Below are 8,038 nucleotides of genomic sequence, written 5' to 3' on the forward strand. Positions count from 1 at the left end.
CATCGGCGCGTGCGCGCATGGTACGCGTGCGCGTCCCTGGTCGATTCTGCAATGTGCGCGCGAGCGCCTTGTGCGCGTGCGCGTGCATGACTGACTTTGCTTCTTTGACTTTTTATGCTTCTCTCCACTTGTATGCTTCCTTCCTTGCTTCCTCTGATCCATGCCTAGCCTATTTCAACCTGAGGTTACTAGCAAACACATCAAGGCATCTTATGGAATCAGACAGAAACAGGCTTAAAAAGCATGTTTTCACACTTAAGCACAATTATGGAAGAGATAACAAAACCATGCTAATTCTTAGGCTAAATGTGACAAAAGGTTATCAAAATGTTCTAAATTCAATGCAAAACAAACCGTCAAATCGGGGTTTGTCAACAGCATCGGCCATGGTAGTAATTCCCAAAACAACTTTCTCATATTGTGCCTCCAAAAAATCATTCATAGGAGACTTATGCTTTGTTCCTCTTGACGTTGAAGTCCCACCTAATTGATTTGGCTGACTATGAGGAGCACTTGGTGAATCTAAATTAGCAGAAAATGTTGGGGTATCATGTCCCATATTAATATCTATGTCAGAAAATCTAATATTTTCAAATGAGTCATTCAAATCAATGGGATCTCTATCAAGTTGTTGAATTCTTTCTCGTGAAGTAGCAGCCCCTTTACCGGTAGCTCTATCAGCTCCAAACAACTTCAAAGTATCATAATGCTTAATTTGCATTTTCTTCCATTTTTTTGCATGTGGTTTCTCCTGCATAAAGAAATGTTAAAATTATTTTGTGACTAACTTGGTCATTCGTATAAGTAATAAAAAAGTATAAGATACCTTAATAAAGTATTGCCACACTTCTTCTTCAGCTTCAAACTGTCTAATAACGGGATTCCACGCAAATTCACTTAAGTGATGAAATAAGTCATATGCCTCAGCAAAATGATCTTTCAATGTCTTCATTCTATTCTTAATGTGATTCTTTGTTATGTGTGGATCTATTGCTATACTCAAAGTCTTCACAACATTGGCATATGCTTCAGTTGTCCACGAGCCATCGTGTCTATTACCTTTCAATGCTTCTTCTACTAATGCATTCAGCAGAACTTCATCCATCTCATCAGACCATCTTAAGTTGTCTTTAGAAGGTTGATTAGCTTCTGTTGTTTTATTTTCTTTATTTGGCATTATTTAACCTGTAAAAAAATCCCTTAAAAAAATCTAATTAAACAATTTTGACTGTAAAATACAGATATTTACATATTCATATAAAGGAAACATATAATCACATAATCACTTATAAAGTTTGATACACATTCCACATTTCAGCTGCAATATTATCTCGTAGCATTGCTGTATATCTATATTCCTCATCACATTGTTGATTTGATTGTGATCTATCTATGTTGCATTTTTGTAGCAATTCTCGGTTAACTGCATCAATTATAGATTGATCAACATCGACACCCATAAAAAAGTTATGCAATATACAACATGCCAAAAAAATGTCTCTCATAGTTTCAAATGAATAATAAGGTTCTGTATCGCCAGCTATAATTGGGAATCTTTTCTTTAGAACTCCGAAACATCTTTTGAATAGTTCTTTTGGATTTTGGAGCTCACATACTGAATACTCTTTTAGATGATACTGAATACCTATATATGGTGTAAGTATCCCAGGCTTTAACATAAATCCAACATCGTCTAGATAAAATTTTCCTACAACAGTTGCATACACAAATTAAAGTATAACATACTGTGTCTATGAATTTGAATTTATGTAGACAATTTTATAAATTACACTATTACAAACCTTAGGAGATTCAAAGTGGATATTCCCTACTTAGAGCATCTTTCAAAATTCTCGAGTCAGAGGCAGTTCCTTCCCAACCAGACAACACATAAGTGAATTTCATATCAAACCCACAGGCAGCTAATACATTTTGTATAGGGTGTGATCTTTTCTTCCGCGAAAACGAGGGGCTTCCATCCTTGGTACCTTCACACGACTATGAGTACCATCTATGGCTCCAATGCAATCCTTTTTTAGAAAGTATATTGACATATTAACATAATAGTTTTATCATTATTTCGTTGACAATTACATAAAATTCACCAAGTAAATCAAAAGATTTAGTACCTTGAAAAATGGATTAGAATCGACTATTATGAAGTATTTCATAAGGAACATTGACGTCGGGATTTTTACCAGTAAAGAGATTCATAGAAACAGTTGCGTTGTAAAAATAGTCTCTAAACCGACAAAAATCCCTTCGTACAAACGTGTTGGGTGTCACAAGTAACAAACCCCTTTAGAAATTGTTAACCGAGTATTCAAACCTCGGGTCGTCTTCTCAAGGAACTGCGAGGAAGTATGTTCTTATTATTGGCTATAAAGGTTGTAATCGGGGTTTAGAAGTTGAGAAGCAAGTAATTTGAATGACAAGTAAAGTAAATGGCAATTAGAATAAATAAATACTGTAAAGCAGACTTTTGGCAAGGTAAGAGAAGTTGGAGGTCCAACGTAGTTATCTCTCTCAACTATAATGAAAGTTGAATCTAAACTCCACTTGATCAACCTGTACTAGGGCACAGGAAAGTCAAGGGACTAATTAAATTGACCTTTGAATCCTATTTATTTCCTAAGAAAAGGTTGGGATTACTTAAGTTCAGCTCAATTAGCAAGATAATAATTATCAATTATGTTGAGTTTAATAACTGTTGAGTTACTGAATTCTTAACCAGGACCAAAAGGGGGAAAAGTAAATTGCTGGAATAATGAAAGTATCCTTAGATGGGAAGCAATGGCAACTTAAATCAAAGAGAACAATTATAAACTGATCTGGGCCAAAAAGGGCTTCAGAATTCGCTGGGGGCGTATTCTGTAATTTCTGGTGTGTGGCCTCTGTCACGCGTCCGCGTGGGTCACGCGGTCGCGTCATTCGGAGCTTTTCCTTGCCACGCGGTCGCGTCAGTCATGCGACCGCGTCATGTGCGTTCTGCTTAAGGCGCGCGGTCGCATCAGTCATGCGGCCGCGTCACTGCTGATTCGTGCTTGGCACGCGATCGCGTCATCCATGCCATTGCGTGGATACCAGTTTCCTTAAAGCTCCGTTTTGCTTTCTCCTTCCATTTTAGTATGTTTCCTTTTCCATTCTTTAAGTCATTCTGCCTTAGAAAATCTGAAACTACTCAACACACTAATCGCGGCATCGAATGGAAATAAAGGTAATTAAATTAATTAATTTTAAAGCTTAGGAAACATGTTTTTCATTTACATCACATAATAAGGAAGGAAAAGTAAAACCATGCATTTAATGTGAATAAGTAGGTGAAGGATTGTATAAACCACTCAAATTAGGCACAAAAGAACTCATGAAATATGGGTTTATCAAACATCCTCACTAGACGGTTGCTTGAAGAAGTCTTTCTCTAACGATAGAATAGCATGTAGGACGTTGTGAAAGTGGCGACTAATTGTCTCCCCTGAGCGGTGAAAGAAGAAAGACATGGTTCTAGTTTTCACATTGTGCCCTATAATATTGTAGGAATTTAGCTACTTGCTCTTCAACCGTAGATCGAGTTGAATCCTTTACTCTACCAGTTTCTCTTAACTTTTGACACAACAGTTGAAATGCTTCAGGGCTCATACGTATGACATCTCGACATTTGTCAGACTTCAATAATTGTATCATTAACTGAGTACGCCTGTTTTCTCTTTCCAAGTTTTTGTCATTAATTTGCCTAGGCCTATATTGTGATAATAATTCCAAAGTACACAATGCATGGACTGTAACATATGAAAGAGATGTGATACAAATATGTTGTCTTTTTTCTAACTCTTCCCTGACACGAGTTAAGATTTGTATTGGTTCAGGTTGATATATGACAGTAGAAGTGACTTGATGTACTTGAATTTCTAAGTCATGTATGACGTTCGTTCTATCTTCTAAATTAGCATCTTCGATATTTTCGTTATCCATCTATGAAAATATAATGTTTAGAATGGACATATCGATAGTAAAAGTAAACAGAAAGTAACATATGTTGTTACATTCTAACAATTCATTTGTTGAAGAAAAAAAAAACCCGAAACTAAATGCCGCATATAAAAATATGGTTTCACCTTACGCAATATAAACATACCTTGTTATGAGACACTTGTCTCCAACTCCTAAATGTCAAACTCAATTCCAAAGCTCACTGTCATAAATAATAAACATACACTATAAGTCACATGGCATATTAATTAATGCATTGATTTATCACCAAAATTAAGTGGACTTAGCTACCAACAACACTTAATAATTTAGACGGTAAAAAATTAAGTTAACCAAAGTAGGATTTAGTATAGTTTCTGAAAAAATAGGTTCAAGATACGTTGAACAAATGCTTTGTAAGTGCACCAATGAAACAAGCACATTATTTTGCTTAGCTATTTAGAAAATAGTAACAACTAAACCATAGACAATTAGTAACAGATTTTAGCCAAAGACAAGTAAGAAAAGCCATTTAATTTAAAGAACTTTTGTATAATTTAAATTTCATTATAAAAAGAGGGATGAACTAAAATTCTCATGATGACATTCAAAAGAAATATAAGGTTTCAGCATGTATGTGCCATGCTCTATGTCTATTAATTTTCTTTAAATTCTATCAAAGATCCGAAAGAGAAAAATGTCCAAATATTTTGTACCTATAGTAATGTTATTTTGTTTTATTCATATGTTATTTTAATACAAAATTTAAAATAAAACAATCATAGCACCTGAAGATAAAATCTAACCAGATGAAAAAATGAACATACTTTCACACAAAAGACAAATAACAGTAAATGTTTTTAGTATTAAATTTTTTATTATTTACCCTATAATTCATTAATTATTTCATTTGCCTCATTTCAATTTTAAAAACTTTTAACCTAAAAAAAAACTAACAACTCAAATAATAAATAGCAATTTACAAATAATTTCTAAAGATAAAGGGTGATATCGTACTCCCATATAGGTACTCTTAAGTTAGTATCTTCTCTTTGAAGTTCGAACACAAAGCTTGAACCTTTAAACTTAAACTTGAAACTGAAAGTGATCTGATTCAAAAAAAAAAAATCCTAACAAAACCTAAGCATTCTGTAAACAAAGTTTTTCACTTCCAATTCAACCACTCTCACTCTCAGCTAATTGATTTTCTTCCCACTATTTGGTTAAAAGAAGTGACATTTTTCCCTTGTTATTATTTTTTTTGCTCATTCATGATGGGGATTTGGAATTGTGTGTATTCAATTTTAATCATGTTTTATGCTTTTGGGTTATTAAAAAAATTTTTGATTTATGATTTTTTACCATTTAGGAAGATTTGGACTTTTGAATAAACTATAGCCATAATATTGATTCAATTAATCACTACACTTGGTTGCAAATGAAGCATGTAATGAAGAAATCAAATCAATTAAAAGGAGGAAAAGAAATAAAAAAGAAAATTAAGAAATCAAATATGCAGAAATCAATAAAGAAAATGGTTCATAATATCATATATATTTATTTAGCTTTTGAATAGAGCAACAATACCCAAACGGGGATCACCAACACACACAAGCCAACACTAGGCAGCAGGCACCCTCTACTGTCGAACTCTATGGAGTATCCAGATTCCACAGGCCGAACCCTAGCAAGGAAGCAAGCACAAAACGGTGGATTTAAAGAACAACAACAAGAAACCAAAGCAAGAGGATATCAGTTGAAAAATAAAAGAAGAGCACATACTATGTGCAACGATTATTTTTCCACTTTGTTTTTGAAGAAAGTACAAAATTGAACGAAAAAGGAGTAACCTTTGACTTGAATTTGCAAGGATGAAGAGGAGAAGGAGCTGTCACGACGATGACGAAACTGTCGTGGCTTGTGAACGATGACAGTGAAGCCGCGGTAGCGCTTTCGAGCACGACGATGAAGCTGCGGTGGAGAAGAGCAGTCTCTCCAAGTTTCAGAGACCGGTAGCTTACATTAGGATTTTTTCTTCAATGTTAACACCATGGATAAATTGGTCAATTTACTTTCATTTTAGAGTTGTCATTAGTTTTCTTCGCAAGTTTGGAAGGAAAAGTTGGACATGGGTCCCACTTCCAATCAACGAAAAATGAAGTTTTTTATCCATTTTTCTTCATTGCATTTTCTTTCCTTTTATTTTTTATTGAACCAAACAGTGTGTAAAACTCAATCTTACCTTATCCGCGAGTTGAGAACAACCCAACCCTAACCCTACCTGCGGGTATCCGACCCTACCGCGGGTTTTCACAAATATATAATATTATCATATAGCTTAATGAGCATGCTAATTAAAAATTCAATACAAACAACACAATGATCTCACAAACAATATAATCATCTATAAACAACATAACCATCAAATATTCAATTTTACATAAAAGTTTTTGCTTAAATTAATAACACAAATAAATAAAATATTGTGGTATAATATTATATTTATATGTCACTAAAATAAAATTGGTTTTTATATAAATAAAAAAGTGTTAAATTATTGATTTCTAATCTTGGCTCAGTAGTAAAGACCTTTTGCACTAAGTGGGAGATTCTTGGTTCAACACCTATGTATAACATATTTTTATAATATATACATATATAGGGTACAGGCTAATCAGATAGGGTTGAGACTCAACCCACACGCTACTCGACCCATGCTCAAACCCGCTTCGCACTCAACCCTACCCGCAGCGGATTGGGTTAGCAATCCTACCCGACCGGGTTGGATAGGGTTGGATACCCGCGGGTAAGGTACATGCCGCCACCCCTAGATAGAGTGGCCACATGGAGTCCGAGTCTGAGACATGGGAGTATACAAAGCCTTGTTGTCTTTTGATAGTTTGCTTGATGTTAAAGATGCACTTGCAGCTAATAGGAGTGATTTCTTAAAAATGTTTCATAGTGCATGAAGATGGGATGAAAATGAGCGAAGCAAAAATCAGAGGGTATGGTTGGAGTACTTTGGCGTTCTGCTACATTCTTGGTCAGTTGACACACTTAGAATGATTGGAGGGCAGCGGAGGAGGGGGGAAAGTGGTTAAATGCGACAAAACAACTAAGTCAATGCAAATCCTTTAGTGCGGGACGGGTGCAAATTGATACTTGTGTTTTTTATGTTATTAACAAATGGATTCATATAACCATAGGTGTAACGAACCACATTTTTAAAAATCTAAATATAAATAAGTAATTATTTATGTTATGATGAAATATTTTACAAAATTAAAACTATAATTTTAGTAATTTATAAATAATAAAAATTATATATATATTTTAATTTGATTAATTGATATTTTTAATTTAAAAATAAAGTTTAGTTAATAATATTTTGTTTGAATCTTTTGTTCTTATTCTTGTTCTTGTTAAAGTTTCAAATTTTCTTACTTTCTTTAAAAAATAGTGTCTTTTGTTTGAGTCTTGTGTCAATCTTTAAGTTTGGTGCCTTTTTGAGTCATCTTGAATATTTAAGTTTCTTTCTTTTCTTTCCTAAAATTAGAGTCTTTGATTTCAAAATTCCTAAGTTTGGTGTCTTTTGATTGTTTTCTTTAAAATTTTTGAAATTAGTGTCTTTGATTTTCTAAGTTTTTAAGTTTGGTGTCCTTTAGTTGTTCTGTATTTGCTTTGAATTTTCGAATTGTTCTTAGTGTTCTTTCTTGTTGTTCAAGTTGTTCTTTTTTATCTTAAATTTTTTAAGTTTGGTATTTTTTAGTGTTTCTCCTTTTGAATTTTCGAAAACTTAGTGTTTTAGATCTAAAAATTTTAAGTTTTGTGTCTTTTGGTTGTTTTTCTCTTTCTTCATTAATTCAAAAAAAAATATCTTTTCTATCTTTATTTTGAATTATTTTTCAAAAATTTCAAACACAATTTCAAATTTTAATTTCAAAATTAAAATCTTATCTTATCTTAATTTCAGATTTCAAATCTTATCTTTTTAAAATCTTTTCAAATCTTTCTTTTAATTTGATTTTATCTTATCTTATCTTTCTTTTAAAATTTAAAATTCAAATCT

Source organism: Arachis ipaensis, chromosome B05 (assembly GCF_000816755.2).
Source record: "Arachis ipaensis cultivar K30076 chromosome B05, Araip1.1, whole genome shotgun sequence".
Lineage (NCBI taxonomy): Eukaryota > Viridiplantae > Streptophyta > Magnoliopsida > Fabales > Fabaceae > Arachis > Arachis ipaensis.